Below are 22,500 nucleotides of genomic sequence, written 5' to 3' on the forward strand. Positions count from 1 at the left end.
TGTGCGTGTGTGTGTATGTGTGCGTGTGTGTGCTTTATCCTTACTTTAAATAAGAATATAGCAAGAAACACGGGTTTATTTAGAAGGGAATACATGTAACATAAGAGTAACTCGGCATATTTTCTGATTCTCTTCCTGTCTTTTTTCCTTTTGCCTCGGTCAAATCTATGAAGGGATGTTAGGTTATTCCATTACATTAATATATATATTTCCGGTTGAAATATATTCCAAAGATTAGAATCATTGAATTCAAACAAGGGTCGTTGATAGTGCTCAATGAAAGAGGGCAAATTAAAAACTTATTTCTCTTTATGTAAATATAATCATATTTCACTATGATGTGCAGACCGTTTCGATCATTATTGATCTCATCAAGCATGAAAGTGAAAAATTCAAATTTTTTTAAAACGTTTGAGAACATTTTTAATTTAAGAGGAGAAAAATATATTTTGCCATGTCTGACCTGAGGTTAATGTTAACCTTTTTAATTTTTAATCTGCTTGCCTGAAGATATCAATAATGATCGGAACGGTCTTTACATAGTAGCAAGATATAACCATATTCACATAAAGAAAATAAAATTTTAATATATATATATATACATATATATATATATACACACACACACACACACACACACACACACACACACACACACATATATATATATATATATATATATATATATATATATATATATATATATATATATATATATATGATGGACTCTTCCGTCGATTTTGACGTATGAGGTTCGACCACAACAACTAAATCCACACAGATGATTTGTTTATAGTGGTGGAGGCTTTGTGTAAAATCAACCACACTTTTCGGTATAACTACTGACTTTCGTCAGTGCAAATGACTGCCAAAAGGGATAGTATACAATATAACGTAGATTTTTAAATCAGTTTCCTTCTCCTAGGTGCATGTCTTAACGAAGACTGGATGTGCATCTCTCCCAGTGAATTAATGCGTCCCCAGATACCAACCTGGAAATTTCACCGACTAGGCACGATACATACAGCGCCTAACCTTCCAAAATGGTCACCCATCTGATACTGGCGAGGCTCAACGTTTCTTAACTTCGGTGATCTGGCGAGAAGCGGTGTGTTAACGTGATTGTGCCATGTCTCTCTCTCTCTCTCTCTTTCTCTCTCTCTCTCTCTCTCTCTCTCTCTCTCTCTATATATATATATATATATATATATATATATAAATGAAATTGTCTGTGTGTCTGACTGTGTGTGTACATTTCCTTACAAAATTACTCCGTTAATTTTCAGTCTACGGACTCGAGATTTGACATAAGATGTATTGAGATTTGGGAAAATCTTTCTAATCGGTTTTCGGCCAGTAATTAGGCGGTCAAGTGGTCAAAGTTAAACGGTCTGACCTTTGAAAACTTTAACAAACTCCTCTGCCAATTGTAGGCCTAAACACTTGAAATTTTAGATGTAGATTCCTTGAACCTGGATCAAAATTTTTAATTTGATTTGAGCCCAAAAAATAAATGTTAAGAGGTTAGAATTGGGATCAAAATTAAAAAGAATTTGACCACTCACTCAATTTTACATAAAGTTTATTTAGACATAGGGCAAGTATTTTAATGGGGTTTTAGCCGAAAATTTGTCTACCAAGAGGTCAAAGTTGAAAGAGTTGACCTTTGCAGACTTTAGTTTTGGGTCTAAACATTTGAAATTTTGCATAAAAGGTATTCAGACATGCAGCAAACCTTTTTAATCAGTTTTTGGGCGAAAATTTTGCTGCCAAGAGGTCAAAGTTGAAAGAGTTGACCTTTGCAGACTCTCCCAAAATCCTCCGCCAATTTGGGATCTAAACACTTGAAATTTTAGATGTATGTTACCTGGACATGAGTCCAACTTTTTAATATTTTTATATACATATTCACATAAAGTTTTGAACAGTACATAGGGCCCGAGCAAAGCTGGGCTGAACTGCTAGTATATATATATATATATATATATATATATATATATATATATATATATATATATATATATATATATTACATCCAAATCTTCAAACTAACTACATCATCTAACCTTTTTTTTACACAGGAATCACCATTTATCAAGGCCTGGAGGCCATCCGAGGCTAAGGGTTAATGGTTATACATTAGTTAATGTGATTAGAGCGTAGTAAAAATAAGTAGTGGGAATTTTATAAATTGAATGACTTAGGGGAACGGTTCATCAAGAACTTGTTTATGTTGGACTTGAATAAGATTCTAGTGGAAAGCAAGCAATCGGAAGAGAGTTTCACAGGCGTGCAGTTTCAAAAAAGAAGCTTTATTCATGGAATCTGCATTCAGGTTTATGCACAGATAAAGAGTGTGGGAAATTATTGATAGTGGTTTTGTTTTTTTGTGAAAGTTTGGCTTGCAGCATCGCTTCTGTGGGAAAGAGGTTGCAGGGAAGAGAAAAGGGCATCCCCCACTAAGCTAGGAATTCTATTTTGTGCTCTGTCAAGGCAGGATAAACTGCTTCTAGCAGCTCCTGCCCAGATGTGGCAATAGTACTCCATCTTCTGATGTACCTGGCTTTTATATAGGTAGAGAATTGCACCAGGAGTTAGATGTCTACTGGAGTTGTAGAAGAATCCCACCGTTTTTCCAGCGACCTTGACAATGCATTTTATATATGTGTTCCATTTCAGGTCAGGTGTAAAGATCAAGCCCAGAAGCTTGTCAAAACATGAAGCCTCCCCAAGACGAGAGCCATTCATTTATACCGATGTCAGATTCGCATCAGAGCATAGATGGTGTAGAGATAGACGCCTGGTTTTAGATGCATTAAAAGTAACCAGCCACTCCTTTCCCCATTGTATCACATGCTTAAGATCAGAGGAGAGAGAATCTGAGAGAACTTGGTCGTTTACGGTCTTTGATTTGCTACCATAGATTGTAGTGTTGTCAGCATAAATGTTAGGAATGATATAAGGATGTGATTTGAAAGATCATTTATGTAGATCAGGAAGAGAGTTGGGCACAGGATGGACCCCTGAGGGACTCCAGCATTAATACTGAGAGCTTCTGATTTCTGCCCATCAACCACTACTCTTATGAACCTATCAGAGAGAAATAATTTAATAATTGAGAAGTCATTTCCAGCTATACCATAGCTTAATATCTTGTGAAGTAGGCTTTTATACCAAAACGTTATCAAAGGCCAAGAGAGATTGCCCTAGAAAGGTTGCCTGCGTCGAGAGACTCGCTAATCCTATGAGATAGAAGCACGCCCGCTGTAGATCTAGCAGAACGGAAACCATATTGCATGTCACTAAGAAGGTTGTTTTTGCTGAGATGGTTTACTACTTCTCTATTTAACACAGATCCAGCAGCTTCTTCATGACGCACAGGAGACTTATTGGTCTGTATTGAGAGGGAGATGACTTATCACCTGAATTCTTAAATACAGAGCATACTGATGAGATTTTCCAAGGTGTTGGGAAGCATTTCTCCTTAAGACAGCGCTTAAATAACTTTGTAAGTATGGGCGCTAGTTCTGATTGAAACTTTTTTAGAACTATAATTGGAATTACGCCAGGGCCAGTTGCTTTACTGGAATCAAGATTTCTGATTAGCTTGGCAACATCACGTACATCTATTTGTATGTCGCATAGCGTGTTTTCAGATACACGAGGAAATACTGGGGGTTGGCGGCCTTATTTTAATTAAGGTTTTTTTTTTTAGTATTCCCCTTCTTTGTACTTTTATGAATAAGTCTATCTTGTTGAGATTTAAATTGCAACTTCAACGTTTCAATTATACTACAAGTTCGCTCGGAAGTACGAAGGGAGAAGTAAAAAAAAAAAAAAATGATTGCTAACACAATAGATTTCTCAGCCAAATCTAACCTCAAAGATATTCATCATCCTTTGTGCACAGTTACCAATACCCGCCACATAAAAATGGTCGGCGATTTTTAAAATAAATGCGCATGATATCGTTTTTTGTCATTAAGGTTTCACTTGTTACCCCTGCCGCATATATATATATATATATATATATATATATATATATATATATATATATATATATATGTGTGTGTGTGTGTGTATGTAAATGTTTGTATATACATATCTATATGTGTACATATGTATATGTATATATACTTATATATATATGTATATTATATATGTATATATATATATTTATTTATATGTATAAAATAAAATATATAAAAATATTCAATAGATATTTTCTTTCTTGTCGACCTCATAAGAATTATAATGGACATTTTGTGCGGGGCAGAGGTGTCCTGCACCCCCCTCAGATAATTGATTACTGTTGTTTTAATTTTGGCATATGGAATTGAGCGATCTGTCATTTCACGTTTTAAGTTTCTATTCGTTACTAACACCTATCTATCTATCTATCTATCTATCTATCTATCTATCTATCTATCTATCTATTTATCTATCTATCCGTCTGTCTGTCTGTCTGTCTGTCTATCTATCTATCTATCTATCTATCTATCTATCTATCTATCTATATATTTATCTATCTATCTATCTGTCTGTCTGTCTATCTATTCATCTATCTATCTATCTATCTATCTATCTATCTATCTATCTATCTATCTATCTATCTATCTGTCTGTCTGTCTGTTACATAGTGGGTGTATAGCCCCGACCCCATGATAAATGCAAACGGCGACATATTCTATACCCATAATATCGTGCGTTTTCACCATGGGTGTATATTCAGTTTAGTTCATGCATGTATGTTATATCAACCGTATCGTCTAGTAGTGTGTATAGCGTTTAGTCGATAAGGAGTATATACAGACCCCAATACTCGTCCCTTCCGGCGCGGTGGATACTAGAAAGCTGATTGGCTAACTAGAAATCCTCAACATATATAAAAACAAGAAGCAACCACAGAATTCGCGCATAAGCCTGACGAATCCTATAGTGGATGAAACGCAGAATATTCAGTGTAGCTTAATCGCCATATATATTTTATAAATTACTAACTAGCTCTACCTACGTATTGAGCACTTTTGAAGTAAATACTTAAAGTTTACGCATAAATCTATACTTTCGTATATTAAATTTATGTGAGTAAATGAAGTAGTTATATATATATATATAGGATTGATATGTAGTTTGCTTGAAGCATTGTGTGGGATAGGTGTGTAAAAGAGATTTAGAAGGCTGTCACAATGCGAGGAATGAATTATAGTCGCTGTTGGTAAGAGGAGACGAGAACAAGTGGCGATTTACAAATCAATAAGTACATACATATATATATATATATTATATATATATATATATTTATTTGGTTGTATGGTTCAGTTGTATGGTAAAATGTCTTACTTGTAACTTGTATGCCTATGCGACGTATTCCATTATTAATTTCGGAAAAAATTTTCCCTTTTCAAATGGTGTGCGTAACAGGTCGATTCAAAGCATGCTGGATGAAGGACCGGAAGTTTTACACACACACACACACACACACACACACACACACACACACACACACACACACACACACACACACACACACACACACACACATATATATAATTAAAAAAAAGAAAATACACCACTATATTCTAACTGTTTACAACTGTTTCAAATCAGCATTTATTTTAAGTTATACGATGAATAATAAAAATATTAATGGTTTACTGGATTTTCTATTGATTCTTAATCCTTGGAGTAGATTGCTCTTGTTTCATCAGCTATGATCTGGTAAAAATTAATAACGAATAAATTGCTAAGTAATAAACAATCATATATATATATATATATATATATATATATATATATATATATATATGCGAGGGGCGTGCAATAAGTAATGCCCTTGATCCACTTCCCATAGCATTAGAGCTACGAAACTTGGCACAGTTATTAGTCTTTCTCTAAATAGGAACCACCCAGAGTTATGCATTTCTCCCATCGTTTGATGCAGCTCTGGAGACCGTTTTTGTAGAACACCCCAGGTTGGTCGTCCAACCATGACGTGACTTCAGAAATCAAGGCTGCATCATCTGGGAAACGCTTTCCTTTCAAAAACAACTTCATGGTTGGGAAGAGGTGAAAGTCAGAGGGTGCAAGGTCAGGAGAGTAGGGAGGATGATGGAGGATTTCATAACCACACGCCCGTGCTTCTGATCTGGCGACATGCGAGTTGTGGACCGGAGTGTTGTCCTTCAAAAGGAGGGTACCTTTGCTGATCTTACCCCGCCTCTTGATTTTGATAGCTTCCCTTAATTTCCTCAAAAGTGAAGCATAATAGGCTCCTGTAATTGTGGTACCCTTTGCCAGGAAATCTGTCATCACTACTCCGTCCTGGTCCCAGAAGACTGTGAGCATGGCCTTGCCAGCGGAGGGCTGCACCCTTGTCTTCTTTGGAGGTGGTCAGTCCAAGTGCTTCCACTGCATTGACTGGGCTTTGGTCTCTGGATCATAGTAATGGACCCAGGCTTCATCCTGTGCAATCAGTCTTTTGAAAAACTTTGACTCATCTTCTTGGCACATCTCTAAATTCATCCTCGAGCACTCGACGCGTTCTCGCTTCTGGAATGGTGTGAGCAACCTGGGAATCCATCTGGCAGACACCTTATGCATATGCAAATGGTCATGAATGTTAGTTCCCACAGACACTGTACTAATCTTGACATCTTGGGCTATTTGGCGAATAGTAATGCGCCGATCTTCCAAAATGGCAGCCTCAACTTGATGGACAGATGCCTCATCAATGGCAGAGGGGGGGGGCGACCAGGTCTGGGAGCTGTTTCCACAGACTTTCGGCCATGTTTGAATTCATGATGCCAGCGTTTTACAAAGTCATATGATGGGGCATTATCACCATAAGTTTCTTTCATTTCATCAAAAGTCTCCTGTGATGTACGTCCTTTCAAACACAAAAACCGGATCACTGCCCGACATTCAACAGGCTCCATTTCACACCTGACTCAGTTCAAACACCTGTAAAACAGAAACCACAATTAGTACAGAGCTGTAATTTGCCACATAACCCGTAAAGGTATGAATCATTGCACATGCAAAATTTCAGCTAGATCCGCCAACTGGAAGTGGGTCAGGGGCATTACTTATTGCACGCCCTAGTATTATACAATTATATATATATGTTATGTAATAGGTTGAACACAAGAGATTATTTGCTAGATATTTATCCGTCTCGATCTATCTATCTATCTTACTGGACAAATGGACGGGAGATGAATATGAAAAATATTCATAAAAACTGTTAAAATATAGCAAAGCAAATCATAGACAAGTTTACCGGAAGGTCTGGTCAGCTGATCGGATCTATGTGTATGTTACGTCGATCAGGTTAGCTGGAGATGATAGAGAGTTGGAATTTAGACGTTGAGCAGAGCGGACATTTTAACAGGTCGCCCTCCATATCTTCACGGGGGCGAGAGCTGACGTGTGTGAAAATAGAGACCTAGAATTAATCACGCAAGCAAAGATATTCACTTTCCATTCTTCTGCGATCGACATATGGAAAGTGAATAAAACCTTTATAAAACCAACCAGCGTTCTTGGAAGTGAATGAATATTCGTCCAAACAGATTGCAGCCTCTCCGTCCAAGAACAAGATGAATTCCAGGTGGACAAGATTAACGACGCATGGAGGTATGTCCGAAATGCATGTATCACACGCACACACATGCATACACATACACACACGCATATGAACAATTAGATATGAATATATCATAAATAGACAGCAACAACATAATTCTAGGGTTCAAATAGTAAAGAAGCAACGATAGATATTTAGGACACGTATACACATCAGGATGGACCTTTCGTACCAAGTACATATATTAGCTGTATGGTGATATCATTCACCATTGCACAACAGACTCCTTTTTATGACCCCCTTTTATGGTACCAATCATAATATAACATATATTATGCATGAGAAGTAAGCTATTCAGAGGTGTCCATGTCTCATTTACGCAGAAAATCATCAATCTTAATAAGCCTGATTATTTTTAATAGGAATGGACGAGAGCTGACGTGTAGCTTATTTGTCATAAATATATTTTATACCGTCACTACGAAGCTTTACTCACGTATTGACTTATAGAGAGTGAAGTTTCAATAGTTAGTCAGACGATGCTAAGAATATCTGGGGTTTTACTCGGTCGTGGCTAACGGAATGAGAGCAATCAATCTCGTATAATAAATAAATGGTTCAGTTCAAAATTCAGTACAAATTCCGTGTTCGAAATAAAGATTCCCGAGTTCAACAAGACGTACCCGAAGAAGGTCGAGAGTTATGTCGCTTGAAATGAAAATAATTGTCTAAATAATCTGATTAATACGAATTATCAATCATTATCTAAATAAAGTTAATATTCTTTTATCAATTTTGTATTTTAGTCGTTTATGATTTTCAATCTTGAAGACATTTGGTATCGCGAAATATTTATTTTGATATTATTTTCTTTTTGTCGACCTATTTATCATTACTTCTTAACCCTGTCTATAATGAGAGCGTTGCTTCGATTTCAAAATCCCAACGGCTTCTCACGGTGCGGTTCTGGTATCTATAAATATAGAATTGTTTTGTATGGCTAATTTTAATCGCCATACATGTTTCACGCTAATACACGCTAATCTTCTTAGTATATAGAGTGTTTAGAAAATGTATGACATAAATTCGGATTTATGTTCAATATGTCCAGAAGTCCCGTACAGATTCCTGTGTTCGACAAGACGCGCCTTAATAAGTAGGAAGTTATATCGGCCGAAACGTTGTTGTAATAGCATCTAAGATGAGAACAATGGTTCGAATAATTTGTAAATGCTATTTAAACCAAACGTGACAGGTAGACAAACGGACACAGCTTTATTTTTTTGTATAAAGATGCTTCGACGCAAGTAAAATAAAATACGTCCGTTCAAATCTACGCGTTTTGCAATAAGAAAGGTATTTCAAACTGAAACATGGCATGATAACGGCGGCAAAAGTCTTGGACGTATCTAAAAAAACAAAAACAACAAAAAAAAATAGAAAAAAGAAAACAAGAAAAAAAAGAGAAGGAAATCTTCAGCAATTCTCCAAGAAAAAATTGAAGACACCCAAGAGTCAACAAATACCAGGATTTCTATTCTATCAATCATTTTGCTTTGATATTAAAAGCGCGGGGAAAAATCCGAATGTATGATTAACAAAAAACAAAAAACAAAAACAGAAAAAACCCCAAAACAAACAAACAAACAAACAAACAAACAAACAAAAAATAAAAAAACAGAAAAAACCCAAAACAAAGAAGAAAGTAACTAAAACAAAAAACAAAAGCAAAAACCCAAAGTAACAAAATCTCGACGCAAAGCAATGTGTGTAAACAGCATTAGACGCCATTGCCGCCCACAAGTTTTGATCGCATCATCCAAGACCAGATAGCGAACCGAGTCCCTCATTAAAAGAAGCTGATTTAGTTTTGAAACTTTTTTCGTTATCAGCATTTAGAGATGCGCCCATGCTTAAGCTCGAAGTAGTATTTTTGACGGTTTATCACGCTGAAGTTCGCAATAACGTTTTTTTCATTCTGTTATGCTTAACTTTGAAAAGGCATTTTGTCAATGTGTCATGCGTACGTTAAAAAAAAAACACTTTTCATCCATCTATCACACTTACAGTTTAAAATAATGTTTTTTATCTCTCGCTCACGCTTGTAATGGCATTTGCGTGCGTCTATCACGTTAAAACTTAAAATTATATTTTAATCGGTGTGTCACGTTTAAAGTTAAAATAAAATTCCTGCTCGTCTGCTACGTTAAAGTTTTAAATAGCATTTCGTCTGTCTGTAACGCTTAAGTTTAATCACACTTAAGTTTAGTAAATACTTTCGTTGGGCTGTCATGCTTAAATTTGCAATAACATTTTCATCAGTGTGTTACGCTTAAGATTGAAATATCATTTTCGTCGATCTATTACGCTTAAGTAAAAAAACACTTTCATTGGTCTGTCATGCAGAATTAAAAAAATTATTTTGGTTGATTGCTCATGCTTGAGTTTGAAATTGCATTTTGGTTCGTGTGTCACGCTTAGGTTTGATATAACAATGTCACGTTTAGGTTTGAAATAACATTTTCGTTAATCTGTCACGTTTTATTTAAAAATACGAGGTGCCTTAAATAAGTTTCCAGACATTTTTTGTACAGATATTTAAAATTGTCGTAGACGCTTGAAAAATCACTATGTTATTAGTATACATCTTATGAGATGACTGACCAATTGTTATGATTTCAGATTCAAATGAACAGCTACAGTAGGAATTGGAATACATCCTACTAAAGCCTGATTGTTACAGCTCGTAAATTTTAAAAATGCTATCTGGACGTGAGGACACTTTAGAAGAACGATGGACCATAAAATTCTGTTTTGAACTTTGAAAAATGCCACGGAAACGTATGGAATGCTTCACATTGCTTTTGGACCATCTTGCATGAATCGAACATCAGTTTTTCGAGTGGCATAAAAGATTCAAAGAAGACAAGGAGTCTGGAGGGATGATGAGAGGTGTGGGAGGAGTAAGGAAGTTAGAACACCATTTGATTCAATAAATAAAAATTTCATGGATAAGGACCGTCATGTGTCTATAGAGACAATAATTTCACAGTTTGATGTCAGTGTGGGAACTGCACACACAGGTATTCGTGAGGAAATGAAGATGCGGAAGATTTGCGAAAAGTTTTTTCCCAAGGGTGCTAAAACAACATAAAAAAGAAAGATGTTGTTGTGACAACAGGAAGATGTTCAAGCTCATCTGTTCAGATCCCGCAGTCTAGACCTTGTGATTTTTGGTTATTCCCTAAGCCCAAAGAAAACCTTAGAAGCTGTCATTATGAGACAATTAAGGAGATGAAAGAGGCCGTGACGAGGGTCATTGACACGCTCACACAAGATAACTTTCATGGGATCTTTCAGAAGTTGTTGAAATGATACAAGTGCATTGCAGCCGGAGGAGATTACTTCGAAGAGGATTAGAGTTTCTTGTATGTAAAATAATAAAAGTGCATAGACGAAAAAAGTCTGGAAACATTGGTAACATTGACAGCGGCTTGTTATGCTTAAACTAGAAGTAGCATTTTTGTTCCTATTTACAATGTCTCCCCACGGGACAGAGTTAGACACCAGGGTCATTTTTTAATGTGGAGAAAAGGAACAAAAATAAAAATTGTCTCAGTCGTGAAGGATTTCTCCTCCACTGACAGAGTACAAGAAATTGAAATGCAGCATCTAAAGAACAGATACTACACTTTGAGGTATTTATTTGCTCCCCCACTGAGCAAATTAGGCACAACGCCGTTTTTTAAAGTGAGGAGTGAAGGGGAAATGGGGACCAACTCCCCGGGGAGTAGGGGAGCTGGATAGTGACAATTGGTATGAAGGGTTTCCCCTACATTGACCAAGGTCTTATATGTGGGGGCGACCCCACATATGGTCTTTGCTTGCAGTATCTGCCGGACAGATACTATACTTTGATCCCGGCCCGAAGGCCAAGAAGTAGCATCTTTGTTGGATTGTGACAGTAAAGTTAAAAAGAGCATTTTTTTAGCTGCGTCAACGCATCTTTATTTAATAGTCTTTGTCCGTTTTATTCAAGTTTGTGATGGCATTTGCGTGCATCTATCCCGTTAAAACTTGAAATTACATTTTACTCAGTCTGTCATACTGCAACGCTTAAGTTTCGTTTGTCTATGACGACGAACTTTTGATCAGATTACTTTATACGTCCACGCATCTGTATAATAGGCGCTACCGTGACACTTATATTTAAAACAACATTTGTGGTTTGTCACGTTTAAACGTGAAACTGCATTTAATAGCATATTTATCGCATTAACATATCACTATAATAATCTCAGCTGGTCACATTCAAGTTTCAAATAGCGATTTTATTTGCGTCCATAATAGCCTGCATCCATCATACTCGATTTTGAAATAATAATTTTTACTGCATCAACCAATTTCTATAATAGTCCCTGTCCGTCATACTTAAGCTTGAAATATCATTTTTGCTATGTCAACTAATATGTATACATGACTGTCACACAAAATTTTGATATAACAGTTTTTGTTGCGTCAAACAATCTTTATAATATCTTCTTTTTGTCATATTTGAGTTTGGAGTAGATTTTTTTTTATACGCTAACCGATTCCTATAATAGCCTTTGTCGGTCACACATAAGTTTAAAATAGCATTTTTGTTGCGTCAATCAATCTCTATAAAAATCTCTGTCATACGTTGTCATAACTTTTGATTTTTGCTGCGCCAACATATCTTCGTAATAGCCCCTATCTTTCATGCCTAAGTTTGAAATATCAATTATTTTCGCGTCTATCAATCTCCCTCTCTGATTCCTTAGTTTGAAATAGAAACTTTTGCTGTGTCAATCCATTTCTATAATAGTCTCTATCACACTTTTAGTTGAAATAGTATTTTTGCGGCGCCTACGAATCCTTATAATAACCTCTGTCTGTCACACTTAAGTTTGAAACAGCAATTTTTATCTTCGTCAACCAATATCTATAACAGTTCCTGTCCGTCATACTCAAGTTTGAGATATCGATTTTTACTTTACTATAAAATCTTCTGTCATGCTTAAGTTTGAAATAGTATGCTTTCCTGCCTCAATCAATTTTTATTATAGTCTCTGTGAGTCTTACTTAAGTTTAAAGTAGTATATTTTGATACGTTAACTAACATCTTTAATAGCATCTCTCTGCCATAATTAAGTTTGAAATAGCATTTTTGGCTGAGTTGACCTATGTCTATAATAGCCGCTGTCCGTCATATTTTAGTTGAAAATAGTAATTTTTGCTGCGCCAACCAATCTCTATGATAGTCTGGTGTTTATTATAATTGAACTAACATTTGCGGTCTAGCATGTTTAATTTTGATCGCTAACCGCACACGTTGAGTGGACGCATGCAACAAATATCGATTTGTTTTTATTTCCTCTTTTTCTATTGATTGAAGAATTACTCGATATTTAATGAATCTAACAGAATCAAATCAATATTTAAAATGTGCTTTAGTGTTTTTAATGCGTTTTTCTTTTATCTTTATAGGGATTACGTTTGCTTCGTTGTTGATTGCACTTGATTACGTCAATGCTAGAAGTAAGCACGTGGGAACACTCAGTAGAATCCTGGTCCAAACCGAATCAAATAAATATTAAAAAGTCCTAAACATACCTCTCGTTTTATTCCTTGTCTTCCTACAGGATAAAATTGATAGCAAAATATAATGTTTCTTCTTTATATCACTAATAAAAGATACTTTAGTTCTCTTTCACGTGTAAATTCATATCATTTATAAAATGACCGTAAATTCTCCTTCTAGTGTAAACGCAAACTACTTACAAACGCAACGTGAATTCACTTTGAAGTGTTAACATAAATCACCTAAACATGAACCCCTAGTTCTCATCCATGTGTTAATCCATATCACTTATAAAAGGAACCTTAGTTCTCTTTCACGTGTGAACCCATATCATTAATAAAAGAAGCCTTAGTTCTCCTTCACGTGTGAACCCATATCATTTTAAAAAGAAGGCTTAGTTCTTCACGTGTGAACCCATATAATTTATAAAAGAGGCCTTAGTTCTTCACGTGTGAACACATATCATTTATAAAAGAGGCCTTAGTTCTTCACGTGTGAACACATATCATTTATAAAAGAAGCCTGAATTCTTCTTCACGTGTGAACCCATATCATTTATAAAAGAAGGCTTAGTTCTCCTTCACGTGTGAACCCATATCATTTATAAAAGAAGCCTTATTTCTCCTTCACGTGTGAACCCATATCATTTATAAAAGAAGCCTTAGTTCTCCTTTACGTGTAAACCAATATCATTTAAAAAAGAAGCTTTAGTTCTCCTTGACGTGTGAACCCATATCATTAATAAAAGAAGCCTTAGTTCTTCTTCACGTGTGAACCCATATCATTTATAAAAAAGCCTTAGTTCTCCTTCACGTGCACACCCATATAATTAATAAAAGAAGCCTTAGTTCTCCTTCACGTGTGAACCCATATCATTTATAAAAGAAGCCTTAGTTCTACTTCACGTGTATATCCATATATTTATAAAATAAGCCTTAGTTCTCCTTCACGTGTGAACCCATATCATTTATAAAAGAAGCCTTATTTCTACTTCACGTGTGAACCCATATATTTATAAAAGAAGGCTTAGTTCTTCTTCACGTGTGAACCCATATCATTTATAAAAGAAGCCTTAGTTCTCCTTCACGTATGAACCCATATCATTAATAAAACAAGCCTTAGTTCTCCTTGACGTGTTAACCCATATCATTTGTAAAAGAAGTCGTAGGATTTCTTTAAGCTTTAAGCCTTGCATAATGCTTTATAACTGGAAACCCTGTGCACGCTCACACCGTTTTGTGTACACTCGTAGAGTTATCAAATATGGCAGGCTAACCCACGATGGAGAGGAGAGTGTTTTAACGGATTACAACACTCACTATCACCAACAGGGGTGGGGCTCCAGTGGTGTCACTCATAACTGGGAACCTTATGTATCCTCACACCGTTTAACGTAAAGCTACCGACAGCTACCGGGAAGGGGAAAGGGCACCCCCATTAAACCACGAAGTCTATTTTGTACTCTGTCAAGGCAGGATAGTCTTTTTTTAGCAGTTCCTTCCCAGATATGGCAGCAGTACTCCATCCTTGGACGTACTTGGCTTTTATATAGATAGAGAATTGCATCAGTAGTGAGATATCTTCTGGAGCGGTAGAAGGATCCCACCATTTTCCCAGTGTCCTTGGCAACAGACTTAATGTACGTGTTCCATTTCAGATCAGGAGTAAAAGTCAAACCCAGAAGCTTGTCAAAACATGGTGCCCCCTCAAGACGAGAGCCATCCAATTATGCCAGATGGGGATCAGAGCGTTGCTGATGTAAAGATAGAAGCTTGGTTTTGGATGCATTAAAAGTGACCAGCCACCTTTTCCCCCACTGTACCACGCGCTCAAGATCAGAGGAGAGAGAATTAGAGAGAACTTTGTCATTTACGACCTTTGATGTGTTGCCATAGATGGTCGTGTCATCAGCATAGATGCCGACGAATGATTTAAGACGGTAGTTTCCCGTTGCTTTCCGTCTTGATTCGAGGTGCATCTCTTCAAGTGAGTTAAACGCGTCCCCAGATACAAACCTGGGAATTTCTACGAATCGGAGTACATACAGTGCCCAGACCTCCCAAACAGTCGCCTATCTGGTTCTAGCCAGGCTCATTGTTGCTTAACTTCGGTGATCTGGCGAGAACCAGAGTCTCAACGTGATTGTGACGTATAAGCCAGCCAGCCAGAAAGACAGACAGGCAGACAGACAGACAGCCAGACAGCCAGACAGCCAGCCAGACAGACAGACAGACTAAAAGAAATATAATATAGATGTAGATTTAAGTAAGGTAGTGCGTAAATGTTCACAATCGATCCGGTTTGAATTCTTGATAACGATTCGATAACCTGTGCGACGATATGTCGCGAGGCTAAGAACAAATTCTGGGACGTATCTAAAACTCTCTGCCAAATTTGGTTTAGATCAGATGAGAAATGGAGACTTAAAAAGTAAAATAAAAAGAAGAAAAAAAACGCATTTCTTTTGTCTTTGTGAGACAAAGACAATTGCGACGTTATTACCACAGATGAATGCCTAACAAATTCCTTTCTGATATCAATTGTCTTTGGAAATTTAAAGAGGAAAACATAGTAATGAGAAGGATAAGAAATCGATATCTGTATATGTTTGGTACGGGTTCTCAAGTCGGAAAAAAGGAAGGAATTTAAGAAGAAAAGATTGTGAACGCGGAGTACATTTCTACTTTACACGCAAAAATATAATAATAATAATAATAATAATAATAATAATAATAATAATAATAAAAATAATAATAATAAAAATAATAATAATAATAATAATAATAAAAATAATAATAATAATAATAATAATAATAATAATAAAAATAATAATAATAATAATAATAATAATAATAATAATAATAAAAATAATAATAATAATAAAAATAATAATAATAAAAATAATAATAATAATAATAATAATAATAATAATAATAATAATAATAATAAAAATAATAATAATAATAATAATAATAATAATAATAATAATAATAATAATAATAATAATAAAAATAAAGTCGGATTCCTGCCTATTTGTTCACAATTTGGTTAATATATATAGAAAACTTACACTGTTTCACAAATAGATTTGATATTGCAAAACAGATTACTACAGGATTTCTATACAAACCTTGTGTATCACTTTCTTGCGGGTTAATATTTTTTAAATTTTGAATTTGCTATGAAACGCAGAAAAGTGAATTTTAGTGCTCTGGAAGAGCATAGCAAGTTGTATAGTTTCCCAGATTTTTTGTAGAATTTGAACAAATATTTTGAAATTTACACACACATACACACACACACACATACGCGCGCACACACACACACACACACATATATATATATGAAGATAAATTTAAAAATTAATATTAGCAATTATTTTATATCTACAGACACTAGTCTTTCATACTTATGCAATCACCAGTGTAGTAATGAAAATTACAGACAGTTCAGAAATTCGAATCCCGTCACAGAGTAACTTTGACTTCGTAGGTTGGAATTTTACCTGCAGACTACCAAAAATGAAAAGGATTGAGCGAAATTAAGTAGCTATAAATGTCAAATAAACGATTATAAACAGTAAACAGTGAAAGAGTATTCAACGATAGAAAGTAGGAATATTGCATTTTGTGCTTAAATTTGAAATTGCTTTTTTTCTTAATTCCCTTGATCGTGCTCAATTTTATTTTTAAGGGGTATTTTTAGTGTTGGATCGATTAATCGGAATCGGAATCGGACAAATCGGAAATTTTTGGGGTATCGGAATCGGAAAAATTTGTGGATATTTTCCAATGCCAACAACGATTCTTTTAATTGGCCTTTTTATTTGATATCTTTAAATAAAAATATTTTACCGCTGATAGTAATACTAAAATAGTGTATCTCTGTTGATTTCAACTTTTAAGTAAAACTAAAATCGATAGATCATCCCTCACAAGAGTATCCTTACGCTTAAGAAAATGTCTGCACATTTGACATGTGATTTTACGGTAATCGTGAAAAATAACAACTTTATAGTTAAATATGTAGCGATTTAGAAAGAATCGGAATCGGTAATTGTATTGGAATCGGGAATTTAATACGGAATCGGTAATTGTATCGGAATCGGTAAAAATACTGGAATCGTGCCATCACTAGAATTTTTATAACAATAATATTTTAAAATAAATATTAACAATTACTTTTGTACCTAAAGGCACTAGTACATCATGTTTACGCAATCATTAGTGTAGGAAGTGAGAAATACTGACATTAGGAATTACCTATGCTGATCGACTTACGTTTCGACGCCCACACGCTTCGATGAGGGTTCTAAAATGAATATTGCAACCAGTAAATAAGATAAAAAATAAAATTGCTGAAAAGATTGTCGGGGAAAAAAATTGGCAACCGAAAAAAAAGTTAACATTTTCAAAGATGTCATTTATTCTTCCAGCGATTTAATGGTTCTTCCTTATATACCAACACATTTGCTGAACACCCACCTCCAGCCTTTTCCTTCTTCGCCAAGAATGTACATATACTTATTTCTACTGCATACAATTCAAAACAAACTGACATTTATCTGCTTTGATCTGGCCTTAATAGAGGGAAGACTAAAACTTGCTGCTATGATTTCAAGTAATCTGAAACTATAGCAAAAGAAGGCTTGCTTTCAAATATTTCTCATATGTTATATCTCCTCTCTTTTGGAAAGAGGTTACGATTATGAATATCTCCAGTATCAAATAATCTTTATACACTGTGAAGTTTACTTTAAGTATGAAAACCAGAGAAGAGAGATATAACATCTGAGAAATATTTGGAATCAAGGCTCCCCTTGCTGTTATTTCAGATTGCTTGAAACCATAGCAGCTACTTTCAGCTTCCCTCGTTCAAGGTTAGAGGTTTTGGAGAAATATCAGATGTTTTGTAATCAATATGCAAAACTAGCAAAACAAATGATTATGATTGAAACATTTTATGGCTGCAAAAAAAAAAGTGCTCTTATGATGATTGGTGATTCCCTTGATGTGTGACCTTAAGGGAAAATATCACATCGCCCAATACACAATTCAGATCAGTAGCTTTCTAACGAGACTTCATCTGTCAAATCCTAATGAATAGTCGCTAGGATTTGGAACTTATAAAATTGCCCAAAAAAGGTTATATATATATATATATATATATATATATATATATATATATATATACACATATATATATAGAGAGAGAGAGAGAGAGAAAGAGAGGGAGAGAGCCATCTACATACAGTACTGTTTCGCTGTTTCACAGCTCATCAGTGCGGCTAGACAGGCAACTACCTCAAGCCAGGATACACACACACACACATACACACACATACACACATATATGTATATATATACTGATAGCTGCTTGAATATTGAATATTTTTGGTTCTGTGGGGCGTAACTATATGAACATTTTCAGGCTTTTTGAAAATTATACTATTCTATGGTTAAAATTTTGTGACAATCGGCAAAAATACAGGTATGAATTAGTACATCCCATAATTTTAGGCTAGTCGCATTTTGTAGAAGATTATATGTAGAGTGAATAAGAAATGATATTGCCAGTAGTTCGATTGCAATTAAGGATTTCCACGATAATATAATTAATTCGATATCATTCTAATTTGTCTATGCACATTGCTTGGATAGAGCGACAGCAATGGCTGTTCTTTGCTCTACCCCAAACATCCTTATCTCTTCGATCACCAGTTCTCTTTTTCCCTTTCCCCTTCTTTGCTCGTGCTATCTAGTCCTGCTCTATTAGTTTGAGTGATGCTTATTATGTCCTTTATTCGTAGACTACATGACGCCCCCTGTTGTGGCCTTAACGGCCGACAATTTTGTCCCTGATTTTATTTCTGGATATGCCTTTTTAATGATCTCGTCGGTTAAGTCCCTCATCATTCCATGGAGTCTCACTTTCACAATTTTGAACTCTTCCACTAGTGAAGATATTGGTAGCTGTAGGTGTCCAGAACTGGTATATAAACCCACTTAAAAAAGGAGGAACTCCAAACCCCTTATGTAGGGATGTATTACAAAACCGTTGATTCGTTCAACGCGAGATAACGTAATCTCATACATCTGTAAGAGCCATAAAAGATGAGGTAGCAAACCATGTTGGTAACACCAAACCTACATCCTTCCGGTTAGATAAATTATATCAATTGATTCAAGGTTATTTTCATGATCTCTGTACCCCGGTATCGATCAGTCAAGGGGATTGAATAAATATTTACAAGGCTTTTAACTGAAATCTCCCTTACTGTTGGGATCGTATATGCCCCCATTTTGAAATGGATTTCCTTAACAGATCCCTCGACTAACGAAAGGCTTCGGCTTTTCTTTGGCTTAGCCTTTATTCTTGCCTATGTGAAGAGGCCATAGTATTATTGTAGAAGTGCATAGACCTCACTTTTGAATGGAAGAAGAATTGTGACGTCATCCATAAAAGTTTCAGACGGAGAAATAATAAGATGTTCAGTAGTCATCAGTGCTTTCGATGTGTTCCCTGCACCACGCAATATAATTTCAATTACTAGAACGAAAAGAAGTGAAGAAATCACGCAACCAAACATAATGCCGATCTCAAGGGTCTTCCACTTTCTGGAATAATTTTTTTCGGTACATATCATAAAAGCTGTAATGTAATATTTCATTATGATTCCACTAAGCTTGCCAGGAAAGTTAAAAAAAGCCAAGAGTCATTCGGATTAAGTGGTGCAGAATTGAACGGTATGCATTTGCAAGATCCAGCCATATTAATTATTGTAATTCCGTTTGATATTTTTTGCCGATATTATTGAGCTCTATATCATTTGTGAATGTTCCGGGTATCTGGGGAAACCAGGCACCCAAACCTTCTGAACAGATGTGTTTACATATTGATTGCTCATCAAAAAGGTTGTCATACGACGAGCGAGAATTTCTTTCTACATTCATGAGAAATATGGTGCGAAAAATTGATATCCTTCGATTGTATTTCTTTTGGTACCCAAATGCCATCAGCTAGATACCATAGCCGTTGTATAATACCTTGCATTAAAACCTGCCGGAGGAGGACAGTAATTCTCTTGAAGACACATGAGCAGTTTTTATATAATTTGTACGATATCTCATTCATGTTTGGGGTGCTACCAGCGCGAGATTTATGGACGAAATATCAGACTTATCCCAGTTTTATTCTGCTATCATTGAACATTACCATCGGATCTTTAGGTTTTGGTAAGTCTTTTAGAGGAGGTATTGGGATACCGCTCAATTCAACCGAATTTGTCATCTTCAAATGACTCTCGAGTTCCTCCCTCGGTACATCCAGCTTACCACTTTTTGATTCCACGAAAGTTTCTTTGCAAATGCATAAGCTTTTGTGTAAAGGAATGATTTACGTGCCAAGCGCTTTTCTTTTTTCGATGCTTTCTGATTTTCAGCCCTGGAGATCGGCAAAATATTTTAATGAATATCATCTGTGATATTCTGAACATCCAACCATTTATAATCTGGGACATCTTTTAATCGGGGTCTCAGCAGTCTCTGTTTTGATCTCAACTTTCCTATTTGCAACTGTCGTCCATTCGGTCGCTGTTGTTCTCCTTTTCTTTTTAAATTTTATGTGTTACTGTACCCAACCACTCCATACAAACCTCATATATAATCCTAATGAAAAATGTCATTTGTTGATCAATGGGACCCTTAAGGTGGGTGGTGAGCAAAATAAAAAAGATCTTGGTCTAATCTTTTCCGTGTAGTTATATGATTACCCTTGAACCAGTGAATTCTTGGCTTGCTAGGAAAGTTTCCAGGCCGTTGTCGTTCAGCTATAAGACCTCTGAATACTGTGGGGTTGTCTCTGATTCATAAACCCATCATTCTATTTACATTCTCTGTCAGAAGAATTACTTCGTTTGTATAAACGTGCCTAATGAATTCCTAACCCTCACAAGATTTTATATATTCTTTCGTAATCAGACGTTGCATGTTGTTTCCATTTGAGCTATGATGATGTGGATTCATATATTACCATCCCCCACTACAAACACCTTAAAATTGTTTTTCTTTTGTATATATATATATATATATATATATATATATATATATATATATATATATATAGTATAACTCCTATAATTTGAACACCTGCTTCGTTCAAATTAGAAGATGCTGTTCAAGTTTCGGGATTAAAAAATGTGCTGCAGTTAACTTTAATTTTCTAAGAAATAGTAAACGAAATTCATTGCTATATGATACTTCAAGTATATATTAAGTTGAGTTAACGATATATTGCAAGTAAGAATTGTTAAATATTATTACCAGGAATAAAAACATTGACAATAAATTAAATCTACTATTACTTGTTAGGTATTTATTATCTAAGTTATCATCTACAGAAATCATACATTTATGTAAAATACAGTTTCTTTTTATTTATTCATTAAATGAGTCTCATTGCAGTTTCTATTTTCATCGATTGAGCTCTCGGGCGCTGCCGTTGTATTCCGTAAGCGATCACGAAAATCTACAATTTCTTGGTTCTGTAGCTTCTTTATGATTATATCTCTTCGGAGTGACATTGCTTGCAAAACATAGTTGTCACTAAAGTAAGGACTTTTTTCTAGAAATTTTATAATCGTCTCCATAGACTTTTCTGCATCATCCCATGATATTGCTTGATCAGGGTGTTCTTGGTTATTTACATTAGGGTCAAGAGAATGGGAGCTGTCGCTATTTTCATCATCATTACTGCCTTCAGGATATTGATCAGTTCTTTCCTCATCTTGTTGCACCTACATTTCAACATCATTTGCATTAAGTGATTTAAGAACAGCGTGGTTGGTCGGTAACTGTTTGGTTTCAAGAATTTTTTCTAGACCAGACGTATCCTCTGATTCTTTCAGTTCAGAAGCCTTTGGCGCTGGGCATAATTTACCTCATGCTGTGCTTGCTACAACTTGATTTCATGCACTTGCGAGAGAAAATATGGTATCTTTGATAATAAAATGGCGCTGAAAATCGCTTATACTCACGGTACTATTTATCATATTCATCATGAAATCATTTCTGTAGAAACATTTTAAGTTCCAAATAATCCCTTGATCCATAGGTTGGATGAGAGAAGTCACATTAGGTGGTAAGTAGCACACAAAAATATTCCCGCAAGATGACAGTAGTTCTGACTCAGGAGGATGTGCTCTACAATTGTCCAACAGAAGCAAGCACTTTGAATCAGATTTACCTTCAAGAATTCAAGAAAACGCCTCTGGACAACTAACACAAATTCTTGCAAAAAACATTTTTTAAAC

General features: G+C 35.4%; 1 long non-coding RNA gene across 1 annotated transcript in view; it reads right to left on the reverse strand.

Annotated features, from left to right (window-relative positions):
- LOC145254852 (uncharacterized) overlaps positions 1-22,500 on the reverse strand; it is a 526,678-nt gene that overhangs the window by 71,504 nt on the left and 432,674 nt on the right. The window lies entirely within an intron of this gene.

Source organism: Euprymna scolopes, chromosome 30, assembly GCF_053919585.1.
Source record: "Euprymna scolopes isolate OS-2025 chromosome 30, ASM5391958v1, whole genome shotgun sequence".
Classification (NCBI taxonomy): domain Eukaryota; kingdom Metazoa; phylum Mollusca; class Cephalopoda; order Sepiida; family Sepiolidae; genus Euprymna; species Euprymna scolopes.